General features: G+C 37.6%; 1 protein-coding gene and 1 pseudogene across 2 annotated transcripts in view; both read right to left on the reverse strand.

The window, feature by feature from the left end:
• Positions 1-16,319, reverse strand: part of NAA50 (N-alpha-acetyltransferase 50, NatE catalytic subunit) — a 28,532-nt gene that overhangs the window by 6,151 nt on the left and 6,062 nt on the right. The window lies entirely within an intron of this gene.
• Positions 5,192-5,279, reverse strand: LOC116634175 (annotated as a pseudogene).

Genomic DNA, 16,319 nt, shown 5'->3' on the forward strand with positions numbered 1-16,319 from the left:
ATGAGTTGAAAAAATAACCTGATGCCATCCAAGTACCTAGAAAATGTGGGTCCTACTCACTGGGTGCTAGGTGCTAGTTCCAGATAATGGCATTAGTCAATAGCAGGGAAATGCAAACAACACACCCTAATTAATCATTTACCTCATATGCATATAGGTTTTGAAAACTCTGTTGGAGGGACCCCTGGGTGGCTCAGCTGGTTAAGCATCTGCCTTCGGCTCAGATCCTGATCCCAGGCTCCTGGGATCGAGTCCCACACCGGGCTCTTTGCTCAGCAGGGAGTCTGCTTCTCCCTTTGCCTGCTCTGCCTGCCACTCCCCCTGCTCGTGCTCTCTGACAAATAAATCTTTTTTTTTTTTTTAAGATTTTATTTATTTGACAGAGACACAGCGAGAGGGAACACAAGCAGGGGGAGTGGGAGAGGGAGAAGCTGGCTTCCCGTTGAGCAGAGAGCCCGATGTGGGGCTCGATCCCAGGATCCTGGGATCATGACCTGAGCCGAAGGCAGACGTTTAACGACTGAGCCACCCAGGAGCCCCAAATAAATAAGATCTTAAAAAAAAAAAAAAAACAACCCTGTTGGAGAAATGACTAAATGAGAATGTTAATCATCACACTTTTGTAATGGTAAAAAAGAAAAACCTAAGTGTCCGCAATAGGGAACTGGTTAAATAAAGCATGTATGACACATTTATTATTAGCACAGAAACACTGATATATTGTTTTATGTGCGTGGGGGGGAAACACATTCTAAATATACATACGTAATACATAAATATATAAAATAGCTTTTCTTAATATACAGAAAAAATGCTGTAAACCATATATAAAAAATGTGTGATCAGAACTGTGGTTAGCGCCTGGCTGGCTCAGTTCAGTAGAACATGAGATTCTTGATCTCAGGGTTTTAAGTTTGAGCCCCATGTTGGGTGAAGAGATTACTTAAATATACAATCTTTAAAATAATAATAATAAAAGAATGGTGGGTAATTTTAAAAACAGTATTCTCTGAAATGTTACAATTTAGATTATTAGAAAACAGAATATAGACCATAATGCTCATTTGGAACTTTAGCTTACCTCCCTCAATTATTTCATTTTTATGCTATTTTTTATTACTTACTGTGACCAACCACCCTTGCATATCTTGTATATTTTCTTAAAATCTGAGCACAGTTTCTTAGTAGCCACACAAATTCTTAAGATGCAAACATCATCGTAAAAAATATAGAGATTTGTTATATTTTCTTTCAATTTCCAGACACATTAAGTAAATATGGGTAAATACAGCTTCTCCTAAGTATTTCACAACTAAAATGAATTCTTTTTGTGAGATTCAGGTCCTCTTTAACTAGGTTTTATCTCACTCATAGAACAACTCCTCTATTCATTAAAGCAGACCCTGGCTTTCTCTTCTGTAAGACTGAAGTAAGTAACATTTTACCCAAAACTTTTTTCTGATTAAAACCTACTTAGGCTCATTTACCCACCATCTACCACTCACAGGCCTTTTATTAGCAGATACAGTTATACTGTAAAATACAGGGAACGTGGGGTGCCTGAGTGGCAGAGTCAGTTAAGCGTCTGACTCTTGGTTTCTGCTCAGGTCGGTATTTCAGGGTCATGAGATCAAGCCCTGCGTCAGGCTCTCTGCTCAGTGCAGAGTCCACCTAAGAGTCTCTCCCTTTCCTTTGGCCCCTCCACCCCTCTGAAATAAATAAATCTTGAAAACAAAAAAAAAGTACAGGGATCACATCTCACCTACACTGTGTTCTTTTCTTTAGAAAAAGGATTCCTACCATTTAATTAATATATCTATCACCTTGCCCTTTTTTTTTTTGTAAGAACACTTATGTTCTACTCTCTTAGCAATTTTCAATTATATGCATTAGATCCTCAGACCTTATTCATTTTACAGCTGAAAATTTGTACCTTTTTACCAACTTCTCCCTATTCCCCGCACCCTGGCAACCACTTATCTACTCTGTTTCTATGAGTTTGACTTTTTTATTTTTAGATTTCACATATAAGTGATACCATGCAGTGTTTGTCTTTGTCTGGCTTATTTCATTTAGCATAATGCTACTCTTTAACTGAGTACAGCACTCCAAATTTGGTACAGTAACATATTTTAAATATATGGCATTTATTGATTATATTTAGAGCACAGTATTTAAAAATTATCCATTGCAATTAAAAAAGAGTCAGACGCTGTATTTTAAAAGTCACTGAAAAACTAAATTATGAAGTCTAATCGTAAACAACAATAAAGAAAAACTTAACCTAGGAAGTCAAGCTTCTAAATTGTAAGTGAAAGAACATGAGTTTTTAAAAAGTTTAAGAATGATTTCCAGGTGTGGCACCTGGCTGGCTCAGTTGGAAGAGCATGCAACTCTTTACCTTGAGTTTGAGCCCCACACTGGGTGCAGAGATTACTTAAAAATAAATAAAAACTAAAAAAAAAAAATGATTTCTAGGTAATTGCCAGGCTTCAAGTAGCTTTATAACTTTTCAAAGGATAATAACCAGGTATTTCTTAACTTCATACAAAAGGAAAAGGTGGTTATGGCTCAATGTGCTAGATTAAATCTAATAAAAATTAACTACTAAAAGTTTCCATTAAAGTAGGTAGATCAAGCGTAAATACAGAACACTGCATTAAATCATTAGGGAATAGGCAGCTTAATCTTTCCCTGCTCAATTAAAAAAAATACATGTCTTGATTTAAAAAAAAAAGCCCATCACCATAGAAATGACTTAGGAAATGAAAATATTCTATAAGACCATTACCAGAAATACGTTTGATGTATATAGTCTTCCTATATTTTTCTACGCATATATATACACACATATTTCAAAACAGAATTGGGATACTATGAATATTATTCGGTAGCTGTTTGAGAAATCTCTATTAAACATAACTTTGTCAGCAAAATTCACCTTAAAAACAGTTTAACTTTCACGAACATGATATGTCTGATTGAAATGGAATACTTCTGTGGTCTTGATCACTTAGCTCTTATTTTAAAATGTGGATATTCTAAATATATCAGAGTAATAGCAACTTGTAAATATAATTTAGCAAAGAACGTGTAGTATCAAAGGTGTGCTATATAGAAATGTCAAGAAAATGAGAACATGATTGTAAACAACCAACAAGCTTTTAGAAGTTAAAAGAACTTTTAAAGTAAGTCAAAAGGAATTCCAAAAAAACCCCTAGGAATTCCAAAATCTCCATTAGAAAATTAAATAGAGTGTCCAAGAGTTCTATCTGTGAATCTATAATTTTCTAAAGTTCTTATGAACATAATAGTTGCCTATTCAAAGCATAAATCAGGTATTTCAATAAATATTTGAACACCTATTTGCTAACACCTGGAATGCAAAGGAGTTTATACCTACTAGGAAATACAGTGTCTGAGTGTGTATATTTATTACACATATTCACATATATGTGAATATATATACATATAATACGTATACTATACATAATATATATAAAATACAATGTCTTAGTAATAGCACATGCACACAAAGTACAAAAACAGTACTAGAATGAAAGTGATCCTGGGAACAGATGTGAAGGGTGACTAAGAGTTTGTTTTGTGGGAAGGCAAGAAATGAAAATTTTAAGATTTTATTTATTTGACAGAGAGAGCACAAGCAGGGGGAGCAGCAGAGGGAGAGGGAGAAGCAGGCTCTCTGCTGTGCAGAGACTGTTGACGTCTCCTCCAAGAACCACAAAGCCACTGTGGAAAGAGCAGTCAGCTGGCCATCAGAGCTACCAATCCCAATGCCAGGCTGCACAGTGAAGAAAATGAATGTAGACAGTTTATACGCACATTGCATTTGTGTTAATAAAACCATAAAACTACAAAAAAAGGTGTACTTTGTGTAAATGTGGAAGCTGAGACTGGAGAGGAAGAACACCACTTTTATGAGGGGCTTGCACATTGAGATGGTACTTGGCTGTCTTCTCTAGCTACACTTATTCTCTTGGTTGACCTCAATCTCATAATCTTACCGCTTTAATGTTGCCATCTTCGAACTCTGTCTCTAGCTTAGAGATCACTCTTAAACTCCAAAGCATCTGTAGTAGACAATTCAAATTAAACATACCCAAAACTAGATCTCTGATCCCCCTCCCCCAAAATCTGCTTCACCTGCAGCTTTCTGTTGATGGCCTCTCCATCCTTCACTGCAGGTTACTCTCTTACCTCCTTTATTTATTTATTTAAGATTTTTTTATTTATTCATTTGAGACACAGAGATACAGAGAGAGAGAGAGCATGAGCAGGGAGAGAGGCAGAGGGAGAGGGAGAAGCAGGCTCCCCGCTGAGCAGGGAGCCCGATGCGGGGCTCGATCCCAGGACGCTGGGATCATGACCCAAGCCGAAGGCAGACGCTTAACCATCTGAGCCACCCAGGCGCCCCGACTTACCTCCTCTATTTAAATGATACCTCAAGAAAGATTATTCTGAGAAATCTGTTTTTCTTTCTAATATTCCTGACAGGCTTTCTTATCAATCAGGATTATGTTTGGCCTTGAACAAAGTTTGGAAGTGTTCCTCTTACTCTTTAGTTTTGTCAATGCTTGCTTCATGTATTTCCAAGTTATATTAAGCGCATAACTATTTGGGACTGTTGTAAGTTGATGAATTGGTCCTTTTATCCTTTTGAAATGTCCTTCTTTTTGCTGTAATATTCTGTCTTAAAATCTACTTTGTTCAATACATAGTTTTCTTCTACTCAATGCTGCACATGTATCTTTTACCATCAATTACTTTCAACTCTTCTATGTCCTTGTAATTTAAAGTGTCTTTTGTAAACAGCATATACTTAAGTCTTGTTCCTCTAATCTGACAATGGGAGTATTTTTTAAATTACACAATTCTTTATTCTAAATATTATGCAATGTTCAAGTATTACTTTTATTTATTAAAATACCACGAGGGGCGCCTGGGTGGCTCAGTCGGTTGAGTGAATGACTCTTGATTTGGTTTTGGCTCAGGTCAGGATCTCAGAGTTGTAGGATGAGTCCTGCTTTTGGAATCGCGCTCAGTGCAGTCTCCTTAGCCCTATCCCCCCATCCCCTCTGACCCTCCAGAGGCACACGGGCTCTCTTTTAAATGAATGATTGGATGAATGAAATCTTCAAAATAAAAATAAAAAAATAAAATAGCATGATAGAAAAAGGGGGAAAATGTCATCACATTGAGTCATGCTAATCTTCTCTGTGTCATTCCAATTTTAGTATATATGCTGCCAAAGCAAGCACTGACAATTGGAGCATTTGGTCTGTCCAGACTTAATATAATTATTGATATAGTCTATTCAAGTCCACCAGCTTGCAAATTTTCTATATGTACTCTTAGTTGTTCCTTTATTTTCCAAGCCTTTTCTGGGGGATCAATTTTCACTCTTAGCTTTTAAAAAAATGTTTTAAAGTTTACATAAAATTAAATTCACTTTTCCTAGTGTATAGTTCTGAGTTTTGACAAACACATGTAACAATAACTATCAAGATTTAGATCAAGATACAGAATGGTTCCATCACCCCAAAAATCTCCCTCATGACCTTCCGTAGAGTTTCAACTCTAACACCACTCCCAGGCAACCATTAATCTGTTTTCTGTTCCCCATATCTTTGCTTTTTCAAGAATGTCACATAAATGGAATCACATAATACATAGCCATTTGCTTGGCTTCCTTCATTCAACATAATGCCTTTGAGATTTACCACACCATTGTATCAACAGTTCTTTCCTTGTTATTGCTGAGTAGTATTCCATAGTATGGATATACCAGTTTATCCTTTTGTTGAAAGGCATTTGGGTCTACATACACATTTCTCTACAGGTTCTTGTGTGAACATAAGTTTTTAAAATTTCTCTTAAGAGAGGTAATGCTGGGCGTAAATATATGAGAGTTCCAGTTGTTCTGCATTCAGCATTTGGCACCGTCAACCTTTAAAAATTTATGCCATTCTAGGGGCACCTGGGTGGCTGTCGTTAAGTGTCTGCCTTCGGCTCAGGTCATGATCCCAGAGTCCTGGGATCGAGCCCCGCATCGGGCTCCCTGCTCAGCGGGGAGCCTGCTTCTCCCTCTTCCGATCCCCCCTGCTTGTGTTCCCTCTCTCGCTGTCTCTCTCCCTGTCAAATAAATAAATAAAATCTTTAAAAAAAAAAAATTTATGCCATTCTAACAGGTGTGTAGTGAATGGTTTTAATTTGCACGTCCCTAAATAACAAATGATGTTGAGCATGCTTTCCTTTATTTCTCTGCCTTCATATAACTTCTTTGGTAAAGGAGCTATTCAAATATTTTGCCCATTTAAAACAAACTGGGTTCTCTAACTGGGTTGTAAGTGTATTATGGATACATGTCCTTTGTAAGCTAGTATATTGCAAATAATCTGAGGCCCCTTCCCACTTTTTACATTCCACTTATTTTTCTCTTAAATAGCCTTATGGTATAATTATACACCATAAAATTCATTTAAATGTATAATTCAGGGGCGCCTGGGTGGCTCAGTGGTTAAGCGTCTACCTTCGGCTCAGGTCATGATCTCAGGGTCCTGGGATCGAGCCCCACATCGGGCTCCCTGCTCAGCGGGAAGCCTGCTTCTCCCTCTCCCTCACTTGTATTCCCTCTCTCGCTGTGTCTCTCTCTGTCAAATAAATAAAATCTTTTTAAAAAAAAATAAATGTATAATTCAATGACTTTTAGACTATTTACAGAGTTGTACGACCATCACCTCAATTCAGCCTTAGAACATTCACATCATACCCTAAGAATCCCTTGTGCAAATCTAAAGTAAATCCCTTTTCCTACCCAAAGTCAGCCACTAAATCTACTTTCTATATATTTGCTTTTTCTGGACATTTCATATACATAGAAAAAATGTGATCTTTTGCACTACTACACTTCTTTCATGCAGCATAATGTTTCTGAGGTTCATCCATGATGTAATGTGTCAGCAGTTGAACAATATTCCACTGTAAGGATATACCACATTTTGTTTATCCATTCACCATCTGATGGGCATTTTAACAGTATTATATTCATGGCCATTATAAATAATGCTGTTATGAATATTGCATATAAGTCTGTGTGTGGACATAAGCTTTAGTTTTTCTCTGGTAGATACCTAGAAGTGGGATTGCTGGGCTGTATGGCAAATATGCTTTTTAAAGAAACCACCTTTCATAGGTAGAATAATGGCCCCAAAGGATGTCCATGTTCCAATCCCAAGAATCTTTAATACATTATTTTACATGGAAAATGCACTTTGCAAGATATGATTAAGACCTTGAGATGGGAAGATTAACCAGGACTATCTGGGTGGGCCCAATGTAATCAAAGAGGTCCTTAACGGTCAGAGAAGAGAATAGGACAAAAGCAGCAGAAACAAGAGATTTAAGATGCTACACTGCAAGCTTTGAAGATTTTTTTTTTTTTTTTAAAGATTTTATTTATTTATTTGAGAGAGAGAGAATGAGAGACAGAGAGCACGAGAGGGAAGAGGGCAGAGGGAGAAGCAGACCCCCTGCTGAGCAGGGAGCCTGATATGGGACTCGATCCCGGGACTCCAGGATCATGACCTGAGCCGAAGGCAGTTGCTTAACCAACTGAGCCACCCAGGCGCCCAAGCTTTGAAGATTAAGGACTACGAAACAAGGAATACACGTGGCCTTATAGAAGCTGAAAAGGCAAGGAAACGGATTCTCATCTAGAACCTCTAGAAGAAACATAATTTTGTTGTATTAGTTTCCTAGTGCTGCTTTAAGGAATTACCACTGAGTGGCTTAAAACAGCAATTTATTCTCTGGAGGCTGGGAGTTCAAAATCAGGTCAGCAGGGCCATGCTCTCTGAATCTGGAGTAGAATCCTTCCTTGCCTCTGCCAGCTCCTGGTGGCCTCAGATATTTCTTGGCTTGAGGCAATAACAGGTCTAATTCTTGCCTCCATTTTCACTTAGTGTTCTGATTGTGTACCCCCTTTCCTCTTCCTGTAAGGACACTAGTTATTGGATTTAAAGCCCTCTCTAATCGAGCATGACCATCTTTTTTTTTTTTTTTTTTTAAAGATTTTATTTATTTATTTGACAGAGAGAGACATACAGCGAGAGAGGGAACACAAGCAGGGGCAGTGGGAGAGGGAGAAGCAGGCTTCCCACGGAGCAGGGAGACTGATGCGGACCTCGATTCCAGGACCCTGGGATCACGACCAGAGCCGAAGGCAGACGCCCAACGACTGAGCCACCCAGGCGCCCCTAGCATGACCATCTTAATTACATTGCAAAGACCCTATTTCTTTCTTTCAAGGTTTTATTTATTTATTTGAGAGAGCATGAACAGAAGAGAGGGGAGGGGGCAGAAGGAGAGGGAGAAGTAGGCTCCCCACCGAGCAGGAAGCCCAATGCATGGCTCGATCCCAGGACCCTTGGATCATAACCTGAGCCACTTAACTGACTGAGCCACCCAGGTGCCCTGAAAAGACCCTATTTCTAAAGCAATTTTTTTTTTTTTTTTTTTTTTTTAAGATTTTATTTATTTGCGAGAGAGAGAATGAGAGACAGAGAGCATGAGAGGGAGGAGGGTCAGAGGGAGAAGCAGACTCCCTGCTGAGCAGGGAGCCCAATGTGGGACTCGATCCCGGGACTCCAGGATCATGACCTGAGCCGAAGGCAGTCGCTTAACCAACTGAGCCACCCAGGCACCCAAGACCCTATTTCTAAATAAGGTCATGTGCTGAAGTTCCAAGTAGACATGAATTTTTCTTCGGCGGGGGGGCGGGGGGGGGGGTACTATTTAAAATCACTATACCTACCAACACCTTGATTTTAACTCAGTAAAACCCATTTCAGATTTTTGATCATAAGAACTAAGGTAATAATTTGTTTTTAAGCAATTAAGTTTGTATTATTTTGTTATAGCAGTAATGGAAAACTGGTACATTGCTAAACTGTTTTCCAAAGTGGCTGAACCATTTGCATTCCTACCAACAATGCATTAAGTTTTTCTACATCTTCACCAACACTTTTTTTAAAAGATTTATTTATTTAGGGGCGCCTGGGTGGCTCAGTCATTAGGCGTCTGCCTTCGGCTCAGGCCATGATCCCAGGGTCCTGGGATTGAGCCCCGCATCGGGCTCCCTGCTCCACGGGAAGTCTGCTTCTCCTTCTCCCACTCCCCCTGCTTGTGTTCCTGCTCTCGCTCTCTCTCTCTGTCAAATAAATAAATAAAATCTTAAAAAAAAAAAAAAGATTTATTTATTTGAGAAAGTGTGTGCGTGAGAGAGCAGGGGGAGGGGCAGAGGGAGAGAGAATCTCAAGCAGACTCCCCGCTGAGTGAGGAGACCAATGTGGGGCTCGATCCCAAGACCCTGAGATCATGACCTGAGCCACAACCAAGAGTTGGATGCTTAACCAGACTGAGGCACCAGGCACCCCTCACCAACACTTTTTATTGTCTTTCTATTTGTGCCATTTTAGTGGTATGAAGTGATAATCTCCTTGGATGTACATTTCTCTAATGACTAATAATGCCGAGCATCCTTCTGGATGGTTATTAGCCAACTGTCCATCTTCTTTGATAAAATGCCTAAGTTTTTTGCCCATGGTCTAGGCCTGAGAATAAACCAAAAATTTTTACAGTAACTAATAAGAATTCCCATTTTTATATTGGATTGCTTATTTTATTGAGTCGTAAGGAGTTCTTTATATATTCTGGATACAAATTCTTTATCAGATATATAATTTGCAACTATTTTCACCCAATTTTTGGCTTGCCTTTTCATTCTAACAGTGTACCATACTAATGTAAACTGTTACTAATAGCAGAAACTGGAATTCTCTGTACCATCTTCACAAATTAAACCTAAAAACTATAAAACTATTCTAAAGTAAGTTTGTCGGGGTGCCTGGGTGGCTCAGTCAGTTAAGCGTCTGCCTTCACCTCAGGTCATGATCCCGGGGTCCTGGGATTGAGCCCTGCTTCAGGCTCCCTGCTCAATGGGGAGCCTGCTTATCCCTCTCCTTCTGCCCCCCCCCCCATTTATGCTCCCCCCCCCGCTATCTCTATAATAAAATGTTAAAAAAAATAAAGTAAGTTTGTTTTTTAAAAAAGGAGAAACTGTCAGATTAAGAGGTGATGAGACATTTCAGCCAATTAAAATGTGTGGAAGACCTTTTTGGATTTTAATTTGAAGAAGACATAAGACAAATAAGAAAAAGCAAATACAGACTGGGTATCAGATCATAAGATATTAGGTGTAACAGTATTACAGTTACTTTTTTTTTTTTTAAGTCATCCATGATAAAGACTCATACTGTATTATTTACAGATAGAATGGGATAGTACTTCAAGAATTTCCTTTGAAGTACTCCAGCAAAAAAGGAAAAAGGGAAAGTACTGATCAGGCAAAGACAAAAGAATATGAGAATTAATACTACCTATTGGAATTGAATGCACTGAGGGTTCAATGCACTATTTACTTTTATAGGTGTTTGAAAATTTCCATAACAAAAAATAAACATACATTACTTATTTACATAAGGAACTACAAGCTGTAGCACTTTGCATTTATGTTAAGTTTTATAGCAACTTTGGCTAAAAAAGAACAAAGACATGCTATTTTTGATACTAAAACTCATGGTAGAAAGCACTTGATGCCTGACTTACTCTCGACCATTTGAAAAAACAGTAAAAGGCAAGAATTTCAAATCTTTAACAAACCACAACCCCTCAATTTCCAGCTGTACCAAGCCTTCAGTTTGCAGAAAAGAAACTGAATAAGAGCTGGATAAGAATGAGCCTTCCGTTCTGGTACAGACCTCCTCCTCTAAATTCATTAATCTTAGGATAGCCTGTTACATAGTCTTTGCCTTTGGTATAAATGGCCACATGTCCTGACACTTTTTTTCCATTAAAACTACTGTCAAACACGTTTTAGATAAAATGATCATTTAAAAAATTATTTACATAATGTAGTTTAAATGCTACCTAATGTGACTGGAAGCAATGTTGGCGTTAAGTAGATAAAAACAATTAGATAGTAGGGGGAATGCATCCAGAGTTTTTACATTAATTTAACTCGTAAGAATTCCCTTTTGTAACCCATCACTTTGAGAGTTATTTCCTGAAATACAAATACTGCATGATATATATCCTCTATGTGAACAGATCACATTACCAAGAAAATCATAGTGAATTAGAACATCTAAAACACAACTACTAAAAGAAACCCTTGAATTTTAGGGGTAAACAAACGGGAGCCCACAAAGAAGTCCAAGAAACAATTTTCAAGAGACTAGGGAAAAAGTCTAGAGAAGCAATGTCACAAAATCCAAGAATGGATTCCAAACCTGCCTATACACCAGAATTACTTTGCCAGTTAAAAACTCAGATTTCCACATCCCACTGTGGAATCTTTAATAATTAAGGCTTCTTAAGTTAACCACACAAGTTTAAATTAATAAACTTCCCACTGCCTATATTAAACTTCCATCTCCAAGAATTCTGGTAAGAGAAAGAGAGGCTAAAGATGGGCATAGAGAAGTGGATTTCATATAAAATGTTAAATCATTTTCCCTATGTAAGTGACACGGTATATTATGCTATAGCTTTAATGTTTGTGACATAGCTAGTATTGAGAGCTAGTCTCAATTTCAAATCAGCCTGACTCTTGAAACCTGGTTATTAATCACTACACTGTTTACTTACTTCAGATAAGATTTCAATGTAATTTATTCTTTTTTAAAGATTTATTTATTTATTTATTTAGAAAGAGAACACGCACAACCAGGGGGAGAGAGAGAATCCCAGGCAGACTCCACACTGACCGCAGAGTCCTACGTGGGGCTTGAGCTCACAAACCTGAGGTCAAGACCTGAGCCAAAATCAAGAGTCAGATGCTTAAATGACTGAGCCTCGCGGGCGCCCCACATTTCAGTGTAATTTAACAACATAAACTATCTTAATTGATCAATTTAGGACCTCTACTCTGTAGATAAGCCCCAAATTCCTGGACTAAAAGTCAAATCTGCTACATCTATTAGACACAACAGTTTCTTGTTTTTAAGTTGGTTGCTAATATTTAAATCAGAAGCTTTTATATAAAGCCTACATTTCTGCTCTTTTTTTGTACTCACTTATCTTATCTTGGCACCAGTTTACAACTCTATAAAAAACTGAATACAGTAGTAATTAAAGAAACTAAATTATTCTCTTGGCTCAAGTAAATTCATGTGATGTCATTTTTTTCTTGTTTTTCCAATCTATAACAAACCCCAATGTTTCTTCATACCAAAGATTTTAGAATAAGGATCTAAAATGGGAAAACTGATATAGCAAAAGTGCCCATGTATACCCAAGTTCTTAGATCTGAACACGGCTACTTGCCCCCTACTTTATAGAGCCCATTAGTTATTTATATCAGCACCACAAGATTAATCTATTAGTCAAATCTCATATCATCTTTGTGCTTAGAATATGGTAGAAAACCTTTACCTGTGGCTTAAAACAAGCACTGTGATACAATAACACATATTAAGTATTTAACACAGCAACATCAGATAATAAGCACTCAAATGTTTTTAGCTATTAAAGGTAATGTCAATTATGCCCAAAATTATAAAAACAAAATTTAGTGGCAATATTCTGAAGGGCCACAAGATGGAGGTATGACTACACAAAAGTATGTCTTTCTCTACAAAGTCTGAAGTTATACTGTAAAAAGAGAAAATGAAATACTGTATAAAGTTTAAAGTCTAACCATTTATATTTTAAGTGAGTATTAAGTACACCTTTGCACAAAATTTTAACTGCTTGGTTACTTCTTGTGCAGACTGTTTATCTGGAAGGAACCTTAGAAGCCACTGGGTCCATTCCTCTTCTTTTCAGATGATGGAGCTGAAACCCAGATAGATGTACCTATGGTTATACAGCCATTTATCAATAAAGCCAGAACCAGGCCTATGTCTACAAATTTCCATTACAGTTCAAGATCAGCCATACATAGGACTCCCCTCAAAGGAGTCATCTTTACTCAAGGTTATTAAGAGAGAGAAATACCAAAACGGGAACATTTATATAAGGTGTACTCATGATAAAGGGGATTTGTATAAAACTTAAAAAAAAAAGTATTTTAGCAAGGATCTAAGTATGTCCATGGTCCTTTGATAAAAAATTTCAAGGGGCTTAGGGCAGGTAATTTTTTCTTAGCTAGCAGTAATCTGGTTCTAAACTCTTGCCTTCAAGTAAATTACATGAAAGAGTGATTCCTCTAAAGTATAAATTCCTTCAACTTAAAAGTTAAGTCCCCTGAGAATTTATCAAAGCACAGCTTAAATACTAATTGCTCATGAGGCCTTAAACTGTCATCCTGCTGAGATTTCCACCTCATCTGAACTATATTATACTGTTTGTAGCCTTCCAAGGCACAGCACCTCTGTGCTGCTGTAAGCATTTATTTTTATATCTTACCTCTTCTGCTGAACTACAAGACTTAGGGCAGGACCTCAAATATTTCAAGGAACTGATGAATTACTTCCAATAAGTCCAAGAATCTCTAGGCCCTTAATTTAACTGATGGGCTCTCTCTCATCTCATCTAGATTTTAGGGTTTCTCAATCCTAGTACTACTGATATTCTGGGCTGGATAATTCTTTGTGAAGGGCTTTCTGGAGTACTGTAGGATATTTAGCATCATCTCTAGCCTCTACCCACCAAATGCCCCACCCCACTGTGACAACCCAAAATGCCTCCAGACATTACCAGTTAACCAGGGATGGGAAATGTGACCCTGGTTGACTATCACTGTTCTAGAGATTTAGCAGGTATCAAAAAAGTGATGGTGGGTGGATTAGTTCTGCAAGCTGTATGAGTGCAAGTATCAGGTGTGCAAAAATTTCAGCAATTATTTGCTTGGGTACAAGAAGTGCTAAACACACACCAGATATAATCTACTTAAGGTTATAACCTAAAAATAATCAAGTAATTCTTTGAAAAAATTTCCCATGGCCATCCATATGTTCAATTAGAGCTCCTTCCCAGCTATGGCTTTTCCCTTACTACCACCTAAATGTTGCTTTTACTTCCAAGTCTCTGAATCCAAGCACGTATCTTCCAACTGCTTACTAGTTATCTCTACAGGAATCTCACATTCAACACATTGAAAAATGAACTCACCATCCTCCACAGGAAGTTACAACAGCTACCTCTATCCTCTATCTTTATGAATAGTCCCATCACCCATCCAATATAAAAATCTAGTTTTATATGTACTCTTACATCCCATTTTAATCCCTGTTAATTCTGCTCCCCAAATATCTTCATAACCTGTTCCTATACCCCTTCTCTAAGCAGTATGCTTCAGACCATCATTTCAACACAAATTCTAATAGTGTAATGAAGGGGAAAAATACTAGAGTCAAGGAGACAAAGCCATCACAATGCAGTCAGAATAATCTTTGGAAACACAAATCTGATCACTTTACTTCTAATGCTTAAGATCTTTCAATAGCTGCACATAACCTACCAAATGAAATTTGAATAGCACTGCATAAAAAGTCCTCTTCACCTAGCTGTGGCCACTGGTCTAGCCTTCTCTCTCTCTCCCACCTTGTTTTTTGGCCATATAAAACTTCAAAAATTCCAGAACCCACCAAACTTTCTTTCCTTCTTGGTTCACCTCTGTACAATGTTACTTCATTAGTAGACTAAAGATATTAAACCTATAGACACATTAGTAGATTATGGATGCTTTCCTAGAGCTATAGTAAGGATTACATGAGAATTTATTGCCTGGAGGAGATGTACTAGGTAGCTATAAAAAGTAAAAGGGCCATGAGGTGGGAAGGATGGGAGAGCAGGTCTCAAAAGGCAGACACAAAAGCAAAATGAAGAAAGCAGCATAAAAGAGAACAGTTCAAATATGATTCCAAAGTTTTGTTTCTTGGTATCATAAAAAGTTATAAGAGACAAGGGATGGCAAACATGTGACCCACATGCCACAGCAGTCATGGTAGATATTAATAACCAATGACATCACTCTTTTTTTTTTTTGTTTGGCAATCTGAGAACTCATCAAAGCTATCAGCAGATTAAATACTGATTGATTAAATACTATCAACAGATTAAAACAGGCACATGAATTTCAACTTTTGGCTGTTCCTGTTCAGGTTTAAGCTGTTCTTTCTAAAGACAAAGAAACCAAGGCCCAGAGGTAAAAAAAACTATTAGTGACCCTACTGCTAACTATTATTAGTGGCACATTGAACTACAAAATGTGGCTGCTTTTAATTCAATGCTTTTTGTTTTAAAGTGAGTCTCCTTTAGGAAGATAAATTATGCTGGGGAGTCTGGGTGGCTCAGTCTGTTAAGTGTCCGACTCTTGATTTCAGCTGGGGTCAAGATCTCATCAGGGTGCTGAGTTTGAGCCCTGCTTCTGCTTGTCCCTCTCCCTCCCCCTCTGTCCTTCCCCCAACTTGTGTGCATGTTCTCTCTCTCTCTCAAATAAATATATAAGATCTTAAAAAAAAGATAAATTATGCTATGAATAATAACCTACATGGACAGGCAGGGAGGTAATCCAAGTGTATCTTTAAATATACTTCAGTTTTCTGGAAAGAGAAATAAGAAATCTTTAAAATGCTCCTAAGTACAATTCTCCTTGCCTAACCTAGTTTATAACAAGTTCCATCTGTAAAAAATTTTTTTTCATGAGCTGGGTCCTAAACTGGCACCACTCTGACAATATTTACTAATTCAAATGTCTCAACCCCATTTTCTAAAGAACATTAACTTTGGTTGTTTTGCAATTTGAAGTTTAAACACACTCAATATCCAAATTAAAAAGTGGTAAGTTACACAAGTAACAGGTAAGTCACAAACATATACAAATGGCCAGTAAAAGTGGGAAATGTCCAACTTCACTAAGTAATCAAATTAACAGTAACAAAAAAAGGTGGGAGGGAGAAATACAATTCATCATCTAATCAGCAAAGTAAAACTAGAGTTAGGCTATTATGTGAATATGTCCTCAAACCCAACTTGTAAAGAAACTGTTATTTCTACCATTTTACAAATGCTCAATGTATGCCACTCATTCCAGAAGAAAGTAATTTATACCACCAATGGCTGAAATGGCAGCTATAATGTCTTCCTTCATTTCCTTAAGGTTTTTTCAAGTGTCCCTCCCCTTCCCCATCAGCCCTTGAAAAAAAGGGCACTCTCATACACTGTTGGCAGTATGAACTGCTACTATCTTTCTAGAGGTCAACTGGCAACAAATATCAGAGATTTAAAAATACCAG

The sequence above is a fragment of the Phoca vitulina genome, unplaced genomic scaffold (assembly GCF_004348235.1).
Source record: "Phoca vitulina isolate PV1807 unplaced genomic scaffold, GSC_HSeal_1.0 scaffold8, whole genome shotgun sequence".
NCBI lineage: Eukaryota > Metazoa > Chordata > Mammalia > Carnivora > Phocidae > Phoca > Phoca vitulina.